This window comes from Pristis pectinata, chromosome 3, assembly GCF_009764475.1.
Source record: "Pristis pectinata isolate sPriPec2 chromosome 3, sPriPec2.1.pri, whole genome shotgun sequence".
Classification (NCBI taxonomy): domain Eukaryota; kingdom Metazoa; phylum Chordata; class Chondrichthyes; order Rhinopristiformes; family Pristidae; genus Pristis; species Pristis pectinata.
The window spans coordinates 120,945,602-120,970,313 of record NC_067407.1 but is presented as its reverse complement, the minus strand read 5'-3'; the positions used below and the strand labels follow the sequence as shown (position 1 = coordinate 120,970,313).

The window sequence follows — 24,712 nt, the reverse complement described above, 5'->3', positions numbered from 1 at the left end:
ACTGAACATCTGCAAGACAGAGGTCCTCTACCAACCTGCTCCTGCTGCATTGTACTCCCCTCCGACAATTGAGGTTCACAGTGAGACTCTGGAAAATTGAGGTCTTAGTTTCTCTCGGGTATGTTGGGCAGGCCAAATTGATTGTATGCCTGTCACTAGACTCCTGAAACAGATCTCCATTCCAAGCTTAGTCAGAGGAAGATTCAGGACACACTAGTTTCATGTATATTGCTATATAACATCTGGCAAGTTAAAACTATCACACTTCTGGGGAAAAAACAGGCAATCAGAGGAGAAGGTTCAAACGTGTGCTGAAAAGCTCATTAACTCCTGGGAATGCCTGGCCTATGACTGCTCAAAGTGGAGAAGTAGCCTTCAGTATAGGATTGAAAACCTTGAGGCTGTACATCAGGAGCACACAGAGATACCACGCAGTGGCAAAGGGAGTGGACCACCTCACAAATAGCCAGCATCTTCTATGGAAGAGTTTGCAGTTCCAACATTGACTTAATTTAGCTTCTTCAATACCCACAAAACCAGAGTGGAAGTAAGTTATCCTCGATCCTGAAAGACAGCCTAAGGAAACCTTACGATATTCTAAAGAATCTATTTGTACCTACAGATTGTATATGAGAAGGAGTTCATGAACATTGAGAAAACTGTGTAATTATGTTTATGTGGGATGCTTCAGTAAAATCCTAGTGGATGTGTTAACAAGTACAATGACATGCAGAACTTGAACACATACTCAAGTCATCTGAGGTTCTTGTCTTCTATTTTCTTGTATCAGATTACGTAAATGATGTGGTTGGGAAGTGTAGATTGTGAATTATGGGATGTCAATGCAGCAACGTTGATTTGATTATCTATTTTGGGTACTTGTTCAAGTGAGAATTTTGTTGGATAGTTTTTCCTTTAACTTTTTTTTAACATAAATAGATGGGATAGATGAAATGTGATTCTGTAAGATTTTCATGTATGTTCCATTGTGTAAACTTATCAGCCGCTTTTAAATTTTAATATTTTTCTCGAAGTTTGATAGTGATATCTTGCCAAATGTTGTATTGCAGTATCCCTGATATGAGTGTGGGTCAGTCCATTGTTTTGGTATGGATAATCTGGTAGTAGAACTACCATGGTTAGAATTTTAAAATAGCAGAAGATGCAATTCTGTGACAAAGTTATCTATGGTTTTTCCATGTTGTTCAGTAGTGATGTACCAGGTGGGAAAGGGGGTGTGTAAAAAGAGAGAGATTGGAAACATTGCAAAAAAACAAAGGGAGATTTTTAATTTTCAGACTGAGAAGCAGATAGCTTGAGCAATGCTGATAAATTTCCGAAAGGTATTTGTGGTGGTTTCCTGGACAGTGTTTCAGAATTGATAAGACAAAAAGCCACATTATTCAGTAAGTCATGTAACAAATGCAGTTAGTCTCTTATTGTCAAATTATTGACTATCTTGCAGTTGGTCAATATAGTGTTATTGAATTTAGAATTGAGAAGGAAAAGTGAGTTCTGAGCCATATTATAAATGAAGGGAAAATTTTAAAGGGGTGAAAACTGAATTGGTCTCAATTTACTGGGCTGAATTGTTATGGGAAGCCTATGGTTGGAAGTGTTCAATAACGTGAATTGGTACAAAATGAAACCAGTACATAAACTTTCAAAAAAACGCAAAGGCTTCAACTTTTGCAACTTAGCAACAGTGGTCACTTAATGAAGTAAGGGTTCGGAAATTTTGCACCAATTAGCTGGCCACTGTCTTCACTGGCATCTTTAACCTCTCACTTTAATCGTCTACTTTCTCCACCTGCTTAAGGAAACCACCTTCAAGTACATGTCCTGTCTTAATGGCTACCGACCAGTTGCTCTAACATCGACCATAATGAAGTACTTTGAAAGATTGGTAATGGCCCACTTCATCCCTAGACTCCCAAACAATCTAGATGCCTTACAATTTGCATACAGGAAAAATAGGTCTATGGAGGACACCATTTCTCTTGTACTACATTCAGCTCTGGATCACCTCAACAATAAGAATACACGTGTCAGGATGCTATTCATTTGACTGTAGCTCAGCCATCAATGATATAATACTAAATGAGCTCGTATCAAAACTCCTAGACCTTGGCTTTGGGAGTGCCCCCATTTGCAACTGGCTTCTTGACTTCCTGACCAGCAGACCTCAGTTGATTAGAATTGATCATAACATTTCATCCACCCTGACCCTCAACACTGGTGCTCCCCAGGGTTGTGTGCTCAGTCCCCTGCTCTACTCCCTGTATACCCATGAGTCTAGCCAGATACAGTGCCAACTTGATCTTTAAGTTCACTGATGATGCCACTGTTATTGACTGGATCATCAACAGTGATGAGATGGTATACAGGAAAGAGATTTTGAACCTTGTGCCATGGTGTCAGAACAAAAACCTTGCCTGTGACTTCAGCAAGATGAAAGAGCTGGTTGTCGACCTTAGGAAGCTGGGGGAGTGGTGACCACAACTTTGTGTTCATCAATGGAGCTACCGTGGAGATAGTTGACAGCTTCAGGTTCCTTGGCATCCATATCACCAGCAACCTCACCTGATCCCTTCACACTAATGTGATCAAGAAAGCGCATCAGCATATTTACTTCTAACAAGATTCGGCATATCCACAAAGATTGTCTCAAACTTGTACAGATGTGCCATAGAAAGCTTCCTGACAGGTTGCATCTCAGCCTGGTCTGGCAACTGCTCTGCTCCGGACTGATGGAACCTGCAGAGAGTGGTAAACGCAGCCCAATCCATCACAGGCTCATTACTTCCTTCCATCCAATGCATATACATAGTGCATTGCTTCAGGAAGGCTAACAGTATTGTCAAGGATGCCTGCCATCCTAGCCATTCCCTTTTCTCTCTTTTAACTTCTGGGGAGAAGAGACAGCAGGAGCTTGAAAGTCAGGATGTCTATGCTTAAGAACAGTTTCGTCCCCATTGCCATCAGACTTCTAAACCAATTGCCTCTTTTACACCCTCTTCCCGGTGGGTCTGCCACATTCTCGTACTCTTAATTCTACCCCTCTCAGTTATTCTGTTATTGTCACTTTAGCATTTCTTTTTGCACTACTTCAGACTTGCACTACAATCTTCGCACTATTCTGCTGTTTTGTGCTTGTCAATGTATTTATTATTACCATGTATATGATTTAATCTGAGCTTCACGCTAACAAGGAATTTCATTGCACCCTGGTGTACATTATAATAAACTTCTGATCTAAGGGACAGTCTCACACTAAAAGAAAAAGATTGCACATGTAAAAGGGTAAATGTAGTTTCTAACTGGAAGAGCTATAAAAAGCTGTTGTGTGAGGGAAAGGCACTATTAAGCAGTATGCGGGGTAAGGGAAAAATACTAAAGGTTATAAAAACTGACAGCAACTGTAATGTATGAAGAGTGGAAATCCATTGAAGTGTCAACATGGGCAAGGTTTTCATGTAAAATGGATAGTAAATGTTTCTTTTTTGGGTTATGAGCATCACTAACAGCACTAGTATTTAATGTCCAACCCTAATTGCTCTAACCAATGCAGTTTTTCTGTTAGGAAATTCTAGGATTTGGATCTAGGTGACAATGGACAATATCATGTATTTGCAATTCAGGGTATGTACAACTAGGGTTAGTGGGGTATGTGCCAGGAATGACCTCGTGTTTCCATGCTGCCCTTGTGACCCCCTACCACCAAGAAGCACAAGTTTGGGAGATGCTGATGGGAGTCACCTGGGAGACCAACTCTCATGCACATTAGAGATGGAATGTATTGTGCTGAAGGTTCAGGTGTTTAAGGTGGAGGACCACATGCGAATAAAGTCAGCTTTTTTGTCCTAGGTGGTATTGAGCTTTATGAATGCCTTGGAGTTGCACTCAAGTGAAAAGTATTCCACCACATTCCTGATTTGTAGAGGCTGGAAAGGCTTAGGAATGTAAAGGTAGGTTACTTGCTGGAGGATACCTAAGTTCTGACAGTTTTTATGTGACTGATTCAATTAAGTTTCTAATTAATGGTGCCCCCCCCCCCCCCCCCCCCCAGGATGATGTTAGTGGGGGGCTTGGCAATAGAAATGCCATTGATCATCAAAGCTAGGTGGTTAGACCCTCTTTTGCTGAAGATGGTCATTGCCCGGCAATTACGTGGCGAAGATGATACTTGCCACATATCGGCTCACATCCACCTATTGTCTAGATCTTGGTGCACAGAGGCACGGATGGCTTTATTTGTTGAGGAGTTGCGAATGGAATTGAACTTTGTGCAATCATTAGTGAGCATCAACACATTTGATCTCATGATGAAGGAAAGATATTGATGAGGCGGCTGATGATGGTTTGTCTGGAGCATGGCCTGAAGGAACATATGCAACTTTGTCCTGGGTTGAGGATGATTGACCAACGATAACCATGCCATCTTCCTATATGAGATGTGGAGAATTTGTTAAAAAGCAAAAAAACTGCAAATTCTGGAAACCTGAAATAAAAGCAGGAAATTCTTTAGATACTCAACAAGTCTGGAGAAAAAAAATTGTTTCAGATCAGTGAACATTCATCCATGAAAAAGTTAGAAATTAAATGTTTTACATTGCAGATTGGGAGAAGAGAAATACCTGTGACAGGGTGGGAACCAGGAGACTGAATCCACATGGAATAAGTTGCAGCCAAAGACGTTTGCTAAGGGAAGAATTAAATTTTTAGGATGATTTGGTAGCTTCATAGTCATTACTCATTGTTCACGCTACCTTTTAATTCTAGACTTCTATTTACTTGAATTTTAGTTTCTCTGTAGCTCTAGTGAGATTTATGTTCATGTTTCCAGATCAATAGTTATGGCCTCTGAGTCCAGACACATAACCACAATATTATCACACCTAAAATCTGAAAGCCAAATTAGATTTTATCTGTTTGTTTTTTTTCCATTTCATACAAGCCTTTTTCTAACAAATGATTATTTTTATGATAAAAGTAGACTTGGATTTAATATTACTTTTCACAACCATGGGGCATCCCAAAGTGCTTCACAGGTAATTAATTTTGAAGTCTGGTCACTGACACACTTATGGGATATACAGCAGCAAATTTGTGCACAATAAGCTCTCTCAAACAGCATTGTGATAATGACCAGATAATCTCTTTCTGGGTGTTAGTTGAAGAATATCCATTGGTCAGGGCACCTATGATAACATTCCATCTCCCCATATCATGGTATCTTAAGTATACATGACAGAGCAGATGCTTTTGGTTTAATGTCTCATTTGAAAGGCAAGAACTTGCAATAATTTAACATTCCCTCAGTACTGTGCTGCAGTAAAACCTAGTTTTTTTGCTCAATGGTAGGATTTGAATCGTAACCTCTCACTGAGACAAGAGTGCATCCAACTGACCTGGAGCTAACACCAACAGTGCCTTGATAAATAATTGCTCATAATGCTGTAGTAATTACATAGAAACATTTAATTGGTCTTCAGTGTCTTGAATTGTATATATTAAGTTACAGATTGGTCATTTGATATTTTAGATGGTAACAGGATAAATTACATAATATTAACCATTATAACTGGGTGAACAGCTAAACAAATGAAGGGAGCAGAAACAAGAGTAGATCAGTTAACTGCTTAAGCCTTGCCGTACCATTCAATGAGATTGTGATTAATCCAGTCTTGGATTCAACATCACTTTTTTTGTAAGCTCTCTATACCCTTTGACTTCCTTGTAAATTAAATGTTTTTCTTTAGGAGGTAAATATCAATCCTTTTGATAGACTGCTAATCTCTTCTACTAAAATACATTTTGATTCTAACATGTTTTGCTCTTCAATTTCATATGTGAGTATTCAAACTGCTGAAAGAGTTATTAACACATTAGTATTCCATATCATATTTGCAGTGCTTACTTCCTGGTCTTCTGTCCATAGTCACCATAAACCCTCAACTCAGATATGCATATCTTATTGGGATTCTAGTACACCTAACACCCTTTTTCTTGATAATCTGTAATGGCCTTGTTTTTCTCTCTTCCCCCCCATCTAAGCCACTCTCCTAGCTTCTTGCGATTAAATTAGCATTCTCATCATCAAATCCCTGCACAGGCATCCAGTTGTACCAGTGTTATCCCTTCCAGATCTTTGGTGTACTGACTCATGCAGCTTCACCCATCAAAGTAAGAGATGAACTTACACTTCATGATTGGAGCCTTATTCCCAAGATATTGCAACAAATTGTTGAAGATGCTGCATTCTCCGGCACTTGCTTGACTTGAATGTTACTTGTGACTGACTGGCCCAATTTAAGTATTGTCCAAGTCTTAATGCATGCCAGCAGGGGCTGCTTGAAGAATTGAATTGCAAATACATCTGTACTCTGATAGTCATCAGCAAATAGCTTTACTTCTGACCTTTTGATCAAGAGAAGCAGCTGTAAGTTATTGGGTCTGTTAAATTGCTCTGTGGAACTCATGCAGTTTTGTCCTGAAGTTGAGATAATTGGTCCTCAATGTATTCTCTCTTAATCAGCCTTAATATGCTCATTTAGGTTTGTTTCAAGGCACTGAACAGACCATATGTTTTGGTGATTATTAGGAACATTGGGCTTGAGGCAAGGTCTGCAGAACAAGAGAAGGATGGTGTCTCACTAATTCAAAATTCTTGTAGCCTTATGATGGGCATACACAATAACAAAAAGGCAGAACTAATATCAAAATGTCAAATCCATTGATTAGAATAGACTCTTGCTAAGTTAGTCTGCAGTCATTTTATAGTTAGATGCTACAATGGAGGACATATGGTCTTTCTGAAGGAAAAAATTAGATGGGCTAAATGGTATTTCCCATCTCTCATTACCTTCGGGCTCAGCTGTGACCCATGTAGGTTAAATGCAGCTTCCCTTTTTGCCCATTGAAAAGACTGTTTGTCTTGGTTGAATCATTGGAGTCTGAGCCCAGTGGGTTTTGTTTTGGGTTTGGGTCGGTTATTTATTCTGACTAAATGTTTGGGTTCCCCGATACAGTACTTTATCGAGGTCAGGATAATTTGCCTAGTAAGGAAGTAACTTTCAGAAAATTTTTCAGATGCACTTATTGGCATTTCACCCTCAACTAATTTGAGATTGTTATTTTTATTATGATGGTTGGGTTAGCTCTGCAAAAAAAAACAAGATCAGTTCCGATTTGGGTTGGGCTTTAATTGTATACGTGAGCAGACCTCAAATTGGACTAATTGCATCATACTCTTGAGTTGACATTTAGTCTGAGCACCTAATGAGAACTTGGAGTTATCTTGGCAGTAAGTAATTATTTTCCTCAAAGTTTTATAAGTTTTACAGATCTTAAGTATTTGTTTGCATTAGTTGAAGTAGGTAAACTTATAAACATTGCTCATATTTCCAAACATCTCAAAAACTACTGTTGGTTGTAAGGTCATTTTCTGTGCTGAAACTGCTTGCACTGTGTTTCTTACATAATGCTTATTGTGGCTAATGATGGTGAGTAATACAAAAGGAGATTGTTATTGAAACTTTCCTGGTTTTTAGTGCAACATTCTGAAAAATGTCTGTTAGTGACAGTTCATTGCGCACCACCTACCTTTATTCTGTTACACTTATAAACTCCTAAATCTTTGGTGCTATCTCTTGAAATAAAGCAGAAGATATAATAGAACTGCTTAATATGGGTAAAAATCTTCAATGAACTTGGGAACAGGAAGCTATTTGGTCTTTCATATCTGTTAAACTATTCAGTGAGGTCATGATCAACAATTCATTTCCAAATTCACACCTTTGTCAGATGTGCACCTTTGATTAGCAAAAATCTATCAATTTTAAATTGAACATGAGCTAGCATCAATTGCTATTAGTGGAAGAGAATTCTATAACGGAGTGTGTAAGTATTTCTGTATTTCATTCCTCCTCTAAATCCTGATTTTTGAGGTCGTGACCCTGTGGTTGTCTCTACACCCAGCAGAAACAGCTTTTGTGTTTATCCTATCAATTTTTCAGAATATATTAAAACACTTCAACAAAAAAATCACCCCAACCTAAATTGCGGGGAATACAATGCTAGTTTTTATACTCTCATAGAACATAAAACAGTAGAGCACAGGAACAGGCTCTTCGGCCCACAATGTTATGCCGAACTAATTAAGCTAATGATGCCTAATTAAACTAATCCCTTATTCCAGCATGTGGTCCATATCCCTCCATTCTTGCCTATTTAAGAGCCTCTTAAAACGCCTCTATTATATCTGCCTCCACCACCACCCTGGCAGTGCGTTCCAGGCACTCACCACTCTGTGTGTAAGTAATAGAAAAAAAACTTGCCCCACACATCATCTTTGAACTTGTCCCCCTCACCTTAAATGCATGCCTTCTAGTATTAGACACTTCAACCTGGGAGAAAGATACCTACTGTCTATCTATGCCTCTCGTAATTTTAGAAACTTCTATCAGGTCTCCCCTCAGCCTCTGCCGCTCCAGAGAAAACAACCCTGGTTTATCCAACCTCTCCTTAAAGCACTGCCTTCTAATCCAGGCAGCATCTTGGTAAACCTCTTCTGCACCCTCTACAAAGCCTCCACATCCTTCCTATAATGGGGCGACCAGAATTGAATGCAGTACTCCAGATGTGGACTAACTAGTGTTTTATAAAGCTTTAACATAACATCCTGACTCTTGAACTCTGCCTCGACTAACGAAGGCAAACATGCCATTCGCCTTCTTTACCATCCTTGTGCAGCCACTTTCAGGGAGCTATGGACTTGGACCCCAGGATCCCTCTGTACATCAACACTGTTAAGGACCCACACTTGCTGAGGTTAAACTCCATCCGACATTTCTCTGCCCATGTCTGCAACTGATCTATATCCTGTTGTATCTTTTGGTGATCTTCTACACTATCCACAATGCCACCAATCTTTATGTCATCTACATTATAATTTTACACTTGAATTCAAGTTATCAATCTGGTAATCTTTTGATGAACTGGTTTCAAGGTACTTGAATCCTTCCTAAGGTTTGTGGCCTAGATCAGTCAGAGTACATTGGTTTAATCTTGCTTTGTGTAACTAGTTTATTTCTACTACTTCACCTCATATTCTCATTCGTTAGATAAATGGGCTAGCATTCTATTGGACTTTCTGATTTTTCTGTACCCATCTACTAAGTGTTAATGTATACACATCTTGCTGGTAATAATCCCAACATGTCTGCTGCCACTCGGCAAATTATCTTACCAGGTCAATAATTTGCTTCCAGCTCTCTGAATTTCATCTGACAGCATTATGAGAAATTTTGTCAAATAAACATGAGATCCATAGCCTTTTCTCTCTGCACGACTTTTGAAATGTCATTAAAATGTTTAAGTCTTTGAAATCCATGCTGGATTCCTCTGATCAGCTTGCAAGTATTGATGGATGTGTGCCCAGTAACTTGTAGGAATTTATTGACTAACATTCAATTAACTGTTCTATAATTTTCTGATTTTGTTTTTCCCTTACCTTAAATATCACATCTGTACAATTTTCCAAAGTAAAGGAATGATAATCAAATGAAGAGAACCGGGAGAAGATAGTTCGGCACCTTCTCAAATACATCTTTGGGGACATTGCTGGCATGGCTGGCATTTATTGCCCATTTTTAATTGCTATTGCAAAGGTAGTATTAAGCTGCTGCCATGAACTATTGCAGTCCTAGTTGAAAGCTCCTCATAGTGCTGTTGGGTAGAGAATTCCAGGATTTAGGCCTTGTGGTGCTGAAGGAACGGCAAATTGAAGGGAAGCTTGCAGATGGTAGCATTCTTATGCACCTGAAAACCTTGTCCTTTAATTCTACAATCCAACTCTCATATCACTGTGCCTTTGGCCTCTTGCACTATTCCAGTGAAGCCCAATGGAAGGTTAAAGAACAGTATCTTCCATCGAAGCAGGTTCAGCCTTTAGGACTCAACATTAGATTTAACTCTTTCAGATTACTAGTCATACCAGTTTGTGCCTGGACTTGCAAGTTATGATTAAGATCATAAAGGTGCAGCATTCACGCAGTTTTGTTTTCGCTGTCTGCGGAAGTTGACTGATCTGCTGGGTATTTCCACTATTCTGTTTTGTTTCAGATTTCCAGGGACTGCTGTGTTCTGTATGTCACAGTTTCAGTATTCTTTTTCTTTGTTTTCATTCATCTCTCTCTATTGCCTCCAGCTCTTCTCAGATCAAATGTAGTTAATGTCCTCAATGCACTCTCATCCAGCGACAGCAGTACCTGTGTCCTTCGGGTTCTCTTGGGTTTCACTGATAATTTTTCTTCTCTGCAACTTGAAATATACTTGTTTTCTAACTTTTCCAAATTTTGATAAAAGGTAATTGACCCAAAATGTTTGATGATTCTGTCCATCATTGGTGCCTGACTTGAGTATTTCCAGCATTTTGTTTTTATTTGGACTTTCACCAGCTGTATATTTTTGTTTTACTTTCCTGTTTTGCACATGTAGACCTGTGGTGCAGCTTTGCCAGGTTGGCAACTCATTTTTAGATGTACCTGGTTCATTTCTTGGTATGCCTTTCTGCACTTCTAGAACCAGTGTTGATCCCCTTAGTTTATGGTAGCGATAGAATGAGGGACATGAGATTACAGATTGTGGTAAAGTGCAACCCCCAACCCTGTAAACATCATCAGCTTTGCCACATGTAGGTTAGTGGTACTCGAGCTCCGTGAATTAATACATTTTTAAGCAGCTATATTTAATATTTGTATGGATCTTATTTGAGTTTCCTCCTGTCATGGTAATTGCTATTAATGATGTGTATCTTTAAGTTTAAAAATTTTAAACCCTGTTTTTCAGAAACTCAAATTATTAACTGTTTCTGCATTGTCCATATTCAGTGGGATTATTGTGGACTGACTGTAATCCTACTGGTTTTGTATCACATATCTTCATCGTTTCCAGTTTCTCCTCATGCCCTACTGTCAGTGCTACTAGATTAATTCTGAACACTGTGTCTTAGGTGAAATGCTCTCCTTGCAGGCTGTGGTTGATGGTGTAGTAGAATGTTTGGAATGCTTGAACCCTGCAGTTGCTTGACATGACATCTACCTCAGCCTCCAATAAGGTTTGGAAAAGCATGCATTTATATCATCAGTGACTTGCTCTGATGCATCACACTTCCCAGATAGCAAGACTTACTTGCTGTATGCAGATTGTAGTTATCAGGCATTATTTTAAATCATTGACACTAAAATATGTTTGTGGAACCAAGATACCTAGAATATCCCTAATGGTAACTGTTTACATTCTGATTAAATTTTCAGCTTTGCGTGAAGAGAGTGAGTAGTAAGTTCAAATCCCTTGACAAGGGAGAATTTAAATTTGATTAATTACTCTGGAGTTAAAAAATATAAGTATTGGTGTTGATGGACCTGTTGAGTTGTCATTAAATCAATTTATGTGACTCCAGACATCCAAGTGGTTTGACTCTTAACCACCCAAAAACAGCCAAGCAAGCCACTCATTTATATTAAATTATGATAAAACACAAAAATAAAACTGGGTAGCTGACAGACCTAGCCACGAGATTTGAACATGACCAAGGCTATGCATTTGGTCCAGTCCATAAACTAGTTAAGCAACATCCTGACAGCCTCCAGGAGTCATAAGTTTCAGTAAATGCCCCAGATTCCTGCATCATGATACTTGGTACTCTGATCATCCCTTCAAAGGCACGGTGATACAGTTAGCAGAGGGTGATACTGTTCATACTCAACACATCTCTGGTCCTTGGCATTGGGTCATAATCAAGGAGTCTTGTAGATTGCCATCTACTAGGGTCCCATAGCTGATGAATGTTAAACACCATTTGGCACAGGTGCAGAACTTTGATATCCAACAACAAATATGGCTCTGATATCATCAAATTGGCAAGTCCCAAAGGGCATAGTTACTAGACTGAGCCAAGAATCACCATTAAGGAAAAGACTATGTGACCGTATCCTTACCAGTCAACCTGGTCCTGTCATTACAATCTGTAGTGGTATTAGTAGGAGTGATTTTTTTTTGTAAATAAAATTATTTGTGAACAATCTCATTTTCACACTAAGGACCCTTTACATTGTGCTTTCTGGTACTACTATATCAGGTTAGTACATTGAGATACAGGGGTTTCCATGAGGTCATATGGATCTTTGGCAAAAAGAGCTGTACTCCATTGCATTCTATAATCTCATGCCACGACATAGTTCTCATTCTGCCATTACCATCAAGCAAGGAGGCTGACTCTGGTGTAACAAGAGTTGTAGAAGAGCATGCCAGGAGCAGGACAAAGTGGATGTAAAAATTAAGTGCCAACTAGCTGTAGTTAAGATACAATCTATGCTGAACAAAAAAGCAGCATCCTTTTGACAGAGCTGAGTGATCTTCCTGCAATTAGAGGGCTGTAGTGAAACCACACCTGGAATATTGTGTCCAGGTTTGGTCTCCCTACCCATGGAAAGATATTCTTTCAATGGAGGAGGTGCAGTGAAGGTTCATGAGAGAGATAGTTGAGATGGGGTATTGACCTTTGACAAAAGATTAAGCAGACTGGGTCGGTGCTCTCAAGTTTATAAGAATAAGAAGTGATACCTTTGAAATGTGCAAAATTCTTCTGGGGCTTGATAAGGTAAATGAAGGGATGATGTTTCCTCTGCTTGTGATGTCCAGAAAGAAGAGTCACAGTCTTTCCCCAAGAGGGTGATGGAGGTTTTCAAGATAAATGGATTTTGAGATATAATGGAAAAGTTGACATTTGAGGCAAAAGATCAGCCAAGATCATATTGAATAGCAGAGCAGGTACAAGCAGCCAAATGGCCTATTCCACCTCAACTGATCAAATCAAAGGTCTGTGATCTTTTCATTTCCCATGCTGGGCAATTAATCAACACGGGGATTACTCCATGCACTTGATTCCAGCAAGTGAGTTCAAATGACAAAGGAGAAGCATATGCATGCAAATGGTCATTAACGGAATGGTGGAAGTTTTCGTTGTATGAATGAGTCAAAATTTTACACTTTGCTTTGTCTCCCTTTCATAGAGTCATTGGGACACATCCAATCTTTCATTCCTTGCCCAATTTGTCTATGATTCATTATATTTCTATCTTCACTCATTTTTCTTTTTCCATTCTTAAATAGTGTTTCTTAAGGAATAGATTACTGCTCCCATTCACCAAGGTTCCAGATGCCTAATTTCCTTTGCTGTGTAGCTATCAGCTTATGCACTCAGAAACTCGCAGGGAGAAAAATGAAGGATAATGAATAAAAACTTGAATGTCTTTCTATGAGCTAAATCTTGGCCATTACATTAGAGAATTTAAGTTAGAACTCAGAATTGCAGCACTTTCTAAGAATAGAATTGTATGAAGCACAATTGTACCACATATTTCAACAAAATCCATCTGTTCACTGCTAATCTTAAGATTTCCTACATCAAATTATAATGATTCTGTATAAAGCAACCTTACCAGCATTTTGTCAAGAAATATGCCCTTTTCAAGCACAGTTCTCAGTAATGTTGTAGTGTGGTTCATTTTTAAATGATGAAATGTATATCTATCCCTATAATTCACCATAAGACGAGCTCCCAATTTTCATTGTAACCAGGGTGTGTTGACAACACTCTTCCCAGCAGTGAGCCTAGGTACTCTGTCTGTTTCAACAGCCTGCTGACCAAATAGTGAAGAAAGCCTGTTGAAAGAATCTATGAATCATAGCAAGCAAAATACCTTGCGCATCTCCTGATAAAACAAGGGTGATTTTCATCAGCAAAATGCACTGGGTAAATGATAATTACATAAAAATTAGAGGTAAAACCAGTCCTGGCCACTTCAGGGAATTAATCATTTCTATCCAAGCTGGCAATAGTTGTGTTGCTTTATGCAGTCTTGCACCACTATAGTCTGTAGACGCCTGACATTTTCCCACAGGAAGTGTTCTATTAAATGGCTGTTTTTCTAAAACATTTTCATTGGCTAAATGTGAACTCTGCCTTATCCCTTAATACAATGTTTTTGCCAGAAAGTGTGGCATAGAGTCACCTGAAATCTATGCTTGTCAGTACACTATAAGCCAGTTGGGTTATAAATGAAGGCTTTGGGAGCAGCAAGTTTACTGATGGCAGAAAAATGAAGGGCTCCAAATGGCATCCTGACCTACATTGGTGCTGTATTTTTGATTTTTCTCATGTTGATTTTTCTTTCCTCCTTTGAAATTAATCTTGCTGTGTTTAGGATGTTGTTTATTTCAAGGTCCCTTGAAGGTATTTAGTCAATCATTAAAATGTGAAATTAGAGTTGCTTAAAAGTCACCATGGGGGTGTCAAGAATTTCCTTCCCTAAAGGTTGCTATTGAATCAGTTTGATTTATAACACAGTCTCCATAATTTTTATTTTCCATTATTAGTCATTGAATTACTGGATTATTTGAAATTCACTTAAACAACTTAATAGTGGAAATTACTGGGGACTCTTTAATTTGCTTTAACTGCACACAATTCATTTGCCAAGTTAGCCGATGTAAGTGACTGGATTTCAAAAAGGGACTCATTGCTTGTAAGAGCACTTGGGAGTATTCTGATGTGGTGAGACAGATGCAGTTTATTTTAGGACCAGTGTTTGCATAGTGTTAGTAACAGTGATATTTCTTTCATAAACCTGTTTTTATAAAATCTTCAGTTAATGGCTTTGAAATGTATCATGGTTTCAAAGCTACAAGTCATACTTCCTGTGGATAATCCTGTAGAAATGCAAGACACACATTTATTTTTGCATGATCTGTCAGAAATGGTTAAAGTTTAAGCATTGTAGAAAATGAGCAAATTGCTTGGATGAGAATGTGTTGGGAACACCAGGCACAAGAAATTAATTTGCTGAAACAGCTTACTCGAAACTTTTAATCTATAGATTAAGTTGTTTGTGATTCTTGTATATTTACTGTTTTTGGACAAAATAACTTATAGGGTTTGTGGAGTTTCATGAATGTAAATATTCTGTCAGTTATTGCACTACTGTAAAGGTCTAATCTAAGCAATGCCATTAAACTTTTACAAATATACACAAAGAATTGATGACAATACTTTCCTAACAATTGCACATGTTGCAAATACTAGTGTTTCCTGTAGCATTTAGTGTAATCGTTTTGATGTTGAAATGTTTTCTCTGTGAACAATTGCAGGGACCATGTTTTTCTGAAGTAGCTAAATATAATATTGCATTGGCTGCTAAGTTTAAAAGTGATAATGGCAACAGATGTAAAGAGTAAGTCATCAACGTAGCACACAAGGAATGGTTCCCTTTTTATGGATAGTAACAAATTGTTAGTAGTGGTGTGTATTAAGAGATTTGCCAAATTGTAAACTTGGGCTCCTGGATCAGATGGCTGAACATTCAAGATGCTATGCAGATGTTTCTTAAACTTTACATTTCCAGATGCAATAACCTCTTACTGACTCACAGGCTTGCTTCTTTTGGTGTTCATAGGGGGTGGATGCCAGGCTCCATCAAAGTTCACACATGCATTTTCATTTAATGCAAGCTGTTCACTCTAGACAGTGCTTTGCTACCAGGCTACAAGCCAAGTATGCAAATAGAAAAGCTGGGGGAGGGAAGTTGAACAGCCCAGCACCCTTCAGGGCCCCCATAAAGAGAAGCTGCGGGAATCGGCAGTCCTTTCTGAGAGCAGCCATTGTATTGTCCCATTGGAATGATGTGAAATTTGTGTAGATTTTGCAAGGCGAATTGTGCTTAAAGCTCATTTTGAATTGGCTTTTAGTGTTGAATGTAGAGGCTTCTAATTTATATTTCCATAATTTTCCCCCTTTGTAGCCCTCAATGGTGGCCAACCTAAACTGCACTTTCAAGTGCTTTATTATTCTACTTTATTTTTGTTTATTTTTATATTGGTACCCCATAATGTGATAGTTTAAACAAAATAAAAATCAGGGAAGTTAGTTTGCAAAAAGGAACCAAAGACTGAAATTGGAATAAGATCTTTTTCTTTTTTTAAAAAAAAGTGCCAATTTAAAAGTTTTTGGAATACTGGTTTTAGCAAGGCCACAATTATTGGCTGTCACTCATTGCCTGGAGAAAATGCTTGCCATCCTGAACCAGTTCACTCCACTCTGGCTTATCTGTTAAACAATTTGCTACAATCGAGTACAGGCAGTCCCCAAGGTATGTAAGGATTCTGTTCCAGAGAACTATCTGTAAGCCAATTTCTCTAAGTCAAACGTCTGTGTTCTATAGCTACCATATTGTATTGCTCTCCAGATACTTGCTATAATTCTTTCCTTTCATTGAATAATCTCCCTATACTAACACGATTGGAATATGTATTGTGTCCAGTTATTAATGAATATCATGAAACATTATTATTACTAACTTAAAAGGTGCTTTAAAAATGTGTGGGAGAATTTTGTAAAGTCAGGTTTCCCTTAGTCAGGCTCTTTGTTACCTGGGGAACCTCTAGTTTGCTGGGCTGCTTTGGAGGGCAGTGAAGATTTAACAGTTATGGGACTGAAATCTCATGTAGGCCTTAATATTACATTGCAGTATGGGTTTTTAATGACATCTTAGGTGTGGTACAGCTAATAGATCTGTTGCCTCACAGCTCCAGTGATCAAGCTCACTCCTGACTTCTGGTGCTATCTGTCTAGAATTTCTCTCTGACCTCCATTGGTTTCCCTTGAGTGCTCTGGTTTCCTCCATGTCATAAAGACATTGGGGTAGTAGATTAATTGGTCACAATAAATTGCCCCTTGTATGGAGGGGAGCGGTAGAATCTTGGAGGTGGGAAAGTCGAGATAATGAAATGGTACTTGTGTAGGATTAGTGTAAATGTGTGTTTAATGGTTGGTGTGGACTAATTAGGCATTGGGCTGCATCCAGGCTGTATGACTGTGAATCTAATAGCTCAAAATCATTATTACTACTGATGCTGCCTATTATATTTCCAGAATTTTGAAACCAATTCAAATTTTTAATCTGCCCTTATTAAGGGTCTAATTATGTAGTGATAGTTTGTATTTTTGAATTGTTCTCAAGAAATAAAATCTCATTAATTTTAAGAAATGATTTGTTACCTACCTATGTTCAACTGTAGCTGACATTGTACAGTGCATTTAGCAACAGTTCAAGTTTGAATGACACAGAGGGCCCAAGATTTCACCATAATTTACATATGCAATTTATTGCAGAAAAGGAAATATGTGCAAGGCTGTTAATTGTGGTTGATTCACTGAAGCAATAGGTTGTGCAGGTACCTTTTGGTAACAGTGTTACTTGTGTGGCCTTTTTTTTTTGCTTCTGTCATCACTTATAGCACGTCAACTAAACGTGGCTCATTTGCTTGTCAGCAAAGGCAGTATAAGGAAGTTGTTCCCATCTTGTGGTATGTGATCCACTTAGAGGTTGTCAAAAATAACAGGACTCCAAGAGGCTTTAATAATAGAGGTAATTTAGTTCATTTAAAAAAATAAAGTGATTGTTTATTATGTTAACATACCCCAGACATCACTTGAGCTGAAATTATGCCTGCTTTCAAACAGATGTTGATGTCATTCACTGAAGTGAAATTTCCAGACCCGCTTTTGGCTGCATAAGTTGTGGCAGAATGAGATCAAACAGTTTAAGTAGAGAGGTAAATATGAGCAGCTTGCTGTCTTCTCCTCGAGAGAAACAAAGGACTGCAGGTGCTGGAATCTAGATGAAGAAAACAAGAAGATGCTGGAGGAACTCAGCAGGCCAGGCGGCATCCATGGAGAAAAGCAGACGGTTAATGTTTCGGAGCAATGCACACAAAAATTGCTGGAGAAACTCAGCAGGTCAGGCAATATCCATGGAGAGAAATAAACAGTCGACCTGAAATGTTGACTTTATTTCTCTCCATAGATGCTGCCTGACCTGCTGAGTTCCTCCAGCACTTTCTGTGTGTTTTTCCAGATTCCAACATCTGCAGAATCTCTTGTAGGTCAATGTTTTGGGTCAGGACCCTTCTCCAGGACTGAAGATAGGAAGAGGGGAAGCCCAATATATAGTGGGGGGGGACGACAGAGCAGTGATAGCTGGACAAAAGAGGGGAGGTGGGGTGGGTACAAGGTGGTGATAAGTAGATGCAGGTAAGAGATGGTGATAGGCAGATGTGGGGAGGAGGGGAGAGCAGATCCAGCAGGGGATGGGTTAAAGGTATGGAGGCAGGGCCCCCATGGGGAGAGGGGAGGACAAAAATAGGTGAGGAGAAAAAAGGCTAGGAAAAGGAAGAAAAGCAGAGGCATGGTGGGGGGTTGGTTTACTTAAATGGGGAGAATTCAATGTTCATGTCTTCTCCCCTGAGGCTTTGCTCTTGAAGTTTATTGCCATTTCTGGGCTTTGCCCCACCTTTGCTCCTCGTTTTACAGTTTCCTTACACAGACCAAAAAAAAAAGTATAAATCCAGTGCTACCACCAGATAGTATTTGGACTAATGTCTTTTACTTTGGGGACTTGCTTTTGAAATCCCTTACCCATTGGCATTGTGAAATAACTTCACCAGGTAGACTGTGACGGTCACGACAGTCACCTCTACTCTCTTGAGGGCAATTCATGATGAGTAATAAATAATGGTCTTGCCAGTAATGCCCTCATTCCATAAGTTAGCTTTTTTAATAAAAGTGATCTGATGGTCATCACCCTCAATCTTTTAATTCTGATCACAGATCCTGCTGATCATATCCAGCATTTTCTATTTTTCAGATATCTAGGATGTGCAGTATTCTTTTAAATATTGTTGATTTTGCATCTTTTGTCTATTTGCCCAATCTGTTAGTTCATCTTTCTGAAATGTTGCTCATTTTCTGCCATACTCATTAACATTATGATCCTGTTCCATGCATTTAAATCCATTTATCTGAATATATGTAGAACAAAATGGACCAGGCACTGAGTGAAATGCACTAGTTCCAACCCTATGTAAGTTGGATTGAAAATGTATTGCTCTGCAGTATTCAGAAAATGATTTTTTTTTTAACCTTTGAAGCAGTTCAAAGATATCCTTGATAGCATGCATAAATTTTGCCCAGGTGGGATTGGGGGGAAGAACTACATTCTGTGCCTTTGAACTCATTTGTTTTGGATGTGGTCTAGAAAATAGTGTTGGCCACATAATTAGTTTGAAAGTGCTCTGTTATAGAACTTAAGAGTATGAAAAAGTAAGGCTGTTGAAACCTTGAGAAATTGCTGGCCATCTGAATCAGCTTTTCACAGTATTTTTCTATTCCATTTAATATTTTATTATATGTATATTTCCTCTCTTTGCTCTCTAAATGTCACATTCACTCTACATCAAATTCTAGTGCATGTCCATCTGCCCAACCAACAAATGCAATTCCTGCTATTGAAGAGCAAAAAAACTGTAGTTGCTGGAGATGTGAAACAAAAACTGATGATGATGATGTTGGAGATGCCATAAGCAGGTCAGGTAGCCCCTGTGGGGAGAAAATCACCAAGTTACTGTTAGAAGTGGAAGAAGTGAATGGTATCATAAATAGCTATTCAATAAATCTCTTGACCGATCTTTCCTACATTAAATGCATATCTTTTGGCTCTCTTAATTTCCAAAAATTATCCATTTCTGTCTCGAATATACTCTTACAAAGTCTCCACATCCTCCTTATAGAGTATCACAATGATTCACTACTCTCCAAGTGAAGAAATGTTTTTTTCCTGTCGCTGTCATGAATAGCCAACCCCCTATTTTGAGAATGTGACTCTTGGTTCTTGACACTTCAGTTGGGCAAAACATCATAGCTGTGTCTCACCCTGTTAAGTATGGTAAGTTGACAGAAGAAAGAAAGTAGGTTCATTCTCCCTGCTCTTTTCTCATTGGTCAAACTGCACCCCAAGTCTCAGGAATCAATTTGGTGAACCTTAGCACTCCCTATCATAAGCTTATCCTTCGGTAGAGAGACCAGACCTGTGTACAGTATTTCCGATAAAAAGACCTCTTTACCCTTGCACTTAAATCCTCTTAAAATAGACACCAATACAGCTTGTCTTCCTAACTGCTTTCTGTACATGCACGTTAACTTGCTATGATTAGTGTGCAAGGACACGCAGGCCCTCTGGATACCAACACCTTTCAGTCTATCATCATTTAATAAGTTATTCTCCCAAAGTGGATAAACACATTATATTCCATCTGCCATGTCATTGTTTATTCACTTAGCTCTATCCCCCAGAAGCCACTGCACCCTCCTCTGAACCCAAATTATCACCCAGCTTCATAACAGTAGCATACCTGTATATGTTACACTTGGTTCCCCTCATCTGAATCATTGAGAATCATTGTGAACAGCTGGGGCTCCAGTACCAATCTCTATAATGCCCACCAGACATAGACTCCCAACCTGGAAGTTTATTCCCATGTATTTTTTGTCCATGTCCAATCAATCCATAAATCCATTATTAACCCCAATCCCATGTGATCTAATTTTGTTTAATGACCTCTTGTGTGACACTTTATGAAAGGCCTTCTAAAATTTCAGATACACTACATCCATTGATTTCCTCTTAGCTATTCTCCTAGTTAAAACCTCAAAAATACTTTTGCAGATTTATCAAACATTATTTCACTTTCATAAATCCATACTGATCTTGCCTAATCCCATTATTATTTTCTAAATAACCAGTTAGCACTTAATAATTTGTAGCATTTTCCTGCTACTGATGTAAGGCTTGCTAGCCTGTAATCTTTTTTCTCTCATTTTCTTTTATTTAATAGTGGGTCTACATTTGCTGCCTTCCAATCTGTGTAAACTGTTCTAAAATGTATGTAATTTTCAAAGATGAGAAGCAGTGGATCGACAATATGCATAGCCACCTTTTGAAAGCCTTGGGATTTGGGTTCAGATCTGATCTCGCAGTTGCAAAAACAGTATTTATTCCCTTAACTATATGCTATCCTATATCACTACTATATTCCTTTTCACCTCCACAACCTTAATTTTGTTTTCTTTTCTGGAGTTTAAAAGTAGATCATCTTCTGGCTTTTGTGTTTGCAGAGCATCTACTGGCTTTTGTGAAATTGACGTTCAAATTCATTGTTTAATTGAAAGACTAGATTATGTGGTCATCTTTGGTATCTGCATCATCATTGTCAGCTTGTTCACTGAAGCGTATGAGAGAATGGTCTGTTAACATCTGCAAAAAAAATTCCTTGACCAATCTGTTGCCACTGCACAGTACCGGTTCTCAACAATTGAAGTCCACAAAACCATTTGCATATCTCGGGGGCCATCCCTCGATGAGAGTAGACAATGATGATGAAGCTCACCATACCCTCTAGTACTCCAGCACAGTTTTTGGCCATCTGAGGACATGTTTGAAGATCAAGACATTAATCCTGGCACAATGTTTATGGTTTACCAAACAACAGTGATCCCTGCTGTCCTCTATGTTCTGAGCTATGCACTACCTGTGGCTGGCTCCTTAAAGCGCTAGAGAAGTACCATTAATACTCTGCAAAATTCTCCAAACCTACTAGCAGGATAAGTAGATCAACGTCTATGATGTCTCCATGGCCAGTATTGAAGCTCTAATTATACTCAGCCAACTCCATTCAGTGGGTTGCCTCACTTGGAAAAACAATTCACAGGTGTCCTCAAAGCCTCCTTGAAAAAATGTGACGTCCTAATTGACTAATTAGAATCTCTGTCCCATGACCACTCAGAGTGGAGAAGGAACCTTGAGTTTCTTTGTTGGGAGCTGGATCAATATTCTACAATTGTTAGAGGGAGTGTACCATCTCTTTTACAACCCACCAGTCTACCCCATCGAACATATCTTGCCCACCTGTGACAAAGGCTGACAGTCCTACATTAGCTACCTTAGAATCTATACAACGAATGAAATCAAGGCATCCTCAATTTTGAGGACTGCTTAATAAATAGTAACTGGTATAACCATAGGTTCATTCCATGCAGAGTTTTATTGACTATTTGCATTTACCTGAATTGTGTAGTATATCCAAAAGAACTTGGATGTTAAGTGACAGTGTGAAAGGTGCTGGATCAATATTCTAATAATTCATATAAAAAAACTCACCAAAATGAAGATCATTCACTTAACTATTTTAGAAGTATTTAGTTTCAAAGGAATTTAAAAGTGCCTTTAATTGAACCAGAAAATTGATAACCCTGATCTTTGATTTTATGTAACGATTTTAAGTTATTTTAGTGCTAAAACTTAATTAGAAGCACTTAGATCCAAAATGGAGGAATTTTAATTTGGGTACTTGCTAGAACCAAACTTGTTACAAAGACACAAACTCAGCTTACAGTTTTAAACTGTTTCAAAAAGAGATGGCCTGAAGAGGATAAGATTTATGATAAGGTTGCAGGAGGATGTACAAAATGGTAAATTTGAACAGGCCTTTGGAGGTGGGAAGCAAGCATTGAAATGTTAAGGAGCTTAGGATGCAAATTCTCATGTGAGAGCGAAGTTGCTGAAGGATCTGTGACAAATTAGAGGTGGTTTTGAGAGAGGGAATAGGATAGAGAAGTAGTGAAAGAAGGATTTTGAAATTAATGTGTTGTGGGTCAGAGTTGGTTTTGTTGGTGAGGATGAGTTGAATGACTTGGAAACACAAATGGATTATTTTACAGACATAGAGGCTAGCAGTAGGATCCTAGGGCGACTCTTTCTTTGCAAATTTGATGCTCTCTTCTCAGTTCAGCCCTTATCTTTGCTACCTCTACTACTTTTTTTGCCACATGGTCAATTTTCTAATATTCCTTCCATTCTAATGCTATAATTGTATCTTAGATTTCTCTTTCATCACCTGCTCCTTGATTCCTGCCAAACTACCACACATGCAACCTTGCATGGTTCTTCTGTTAATTAATTATGTTAGTTTTGAGTACTGCTCCCTCTCCTAAATCTGTCATCACGCCTTTAATGAAAAAAATAAGTGGCCCAAATCACTTGTGTTATAGTGATGTGGGGGGGGGGGGGGGGGGGTGGGGAAGAATTGGCCATGATTAAATGTCTGATATCTATCTTCTTAATTGTCCTGTTCATATCTCAGTTTATTCACCATGCCTTGGATGTTTTAATTGCCATGACCATTCATATACTTCTCCACCTGATAATACCGCTGATGCAATTTAAACATTTACTCCTTATACAAGTCAATCCTGTTCCTTTCCCTAAATTGGAGAATCCCTGTTTGTCCATCCATCACCAATGTGCTTAATGATTTGTGTTGCCTCCAGAGCTGCTACTCCTTAATTCTAAACATTGTTTCTAACCTCTCCATTGCCTGCCTTTTCTGTAACTGTAAAATCTGTTTTCTAAGTTGCACAAATTGTGGTATCTTGTAGAGTCCCATTTTTAATCCCACTTCAGTTGTGTCTTCAACTGTAAAAACCCTAAGCTCAGAAATTTCCTCTCAAAACTATTCTGCCTCTTTAAGAAACTCCTCAAATATATTTTTGTCCAAACTTCTGGTTCTTTTGATATGAACATCATGTTACGTGGCATTGTGTTTAATATTGTTCCTTGATGTTTTATTATATTTTAAGTTCTTATATATTTTAAAAGTTCTATCAGATATTCTGCATGTGGTAAATTGTTTCATATTTCAGTATGAATGAAATTAAAATGTATGATGTTACTTCAGTGGCGAATACTTGTAGAGGAAAGACTCAAGGAAATTTAATAAGCACCCTTGACATTTAAGGAACAGTGAAAATCCCAACAGCGAGCATATTAAGCAACTCCATATCTTGTGATTTATAGTATTTTAGCCAAATGTACTTCCACACCCTTGATTGTCTCCTGGAACCACTTCAATCTCACAGATGCAAAATTGGACATTTGTTCTTGAATACTCAAAGCAGGTTCACTCTTCAAGTCGGCCCGATTCCCACCTTAGTCCCTTGCACTTGGGTTTCAGCATTTTCTAGTATTGTTTTCTGCCTGCTTATTGTCCATGACTAGGACACAACTCTCTTAATCTACCATGTCAGTTTAACCCCTCTCCATTGATGTACACACTTTAGTTGAATCTAGAAATGTTATCCAAATAATAGATTTAAGTTTAGGATGGTTTTTATTCAAAATTGTATGTCATCAGGATAACTGGTCTTATTTTGAGATCATTGAATGTTAAAATAGTTCTTTAGCCCACTTAACCACTGGAGTATCAAGTTAAGGCTGCTATTCAAGGATGTGTTATCCAGATGTAATATTGGATGGACATCCGTCGAATGGAATAGTTTACTCGCTGGTTATTTGGCTCAGTGAATCTGCACGAGTCCTTTTGAAGAGCAATCTAATTAATCTCACTTCTGGCTCTTTGTCCACGTTTCTGCAGTCTTTTGCTTAACATATTTATTTAATTCTCTTAAAGCTGCCATTGAATCCATTTATATTGCTCAGTCAACTCGTAATCTAATTGGACTCCAAAGTTTTAATGAAGGTCATTGACTTGAAAGGTCAGCTCTGATTCTCATTCCACAGATGCTACCTGACCTGAGTGTTTCTGGCATTTTCTATTTTTATTTCAGACTTCCAGCATCTGCAGATTTGTGTTTTCAACTTCTAACCACCTTCATAATATAAGAAGTTTTCTTTGTTTTGTTATGTTTTTGCCAGCCATCTTACATTTTTGCCTCTAGTTTTTGACCCTTGTTTTATGA

General features: G+C 38.4%; 1 protein-coding gene across 2 annotated transcripts in view; it reads left to right on the top strand.

Moving 5' to 3' along the window:
* Window positions 1-24,712, top strand: part of fbxo11b (F-box protein 11b) — a 94,523-nt gene that overhangs the window by 11,340 nt on the left and 58,471 nt on the right. The gene's annotated exons all lie outside the window — the stretch shown is intronic.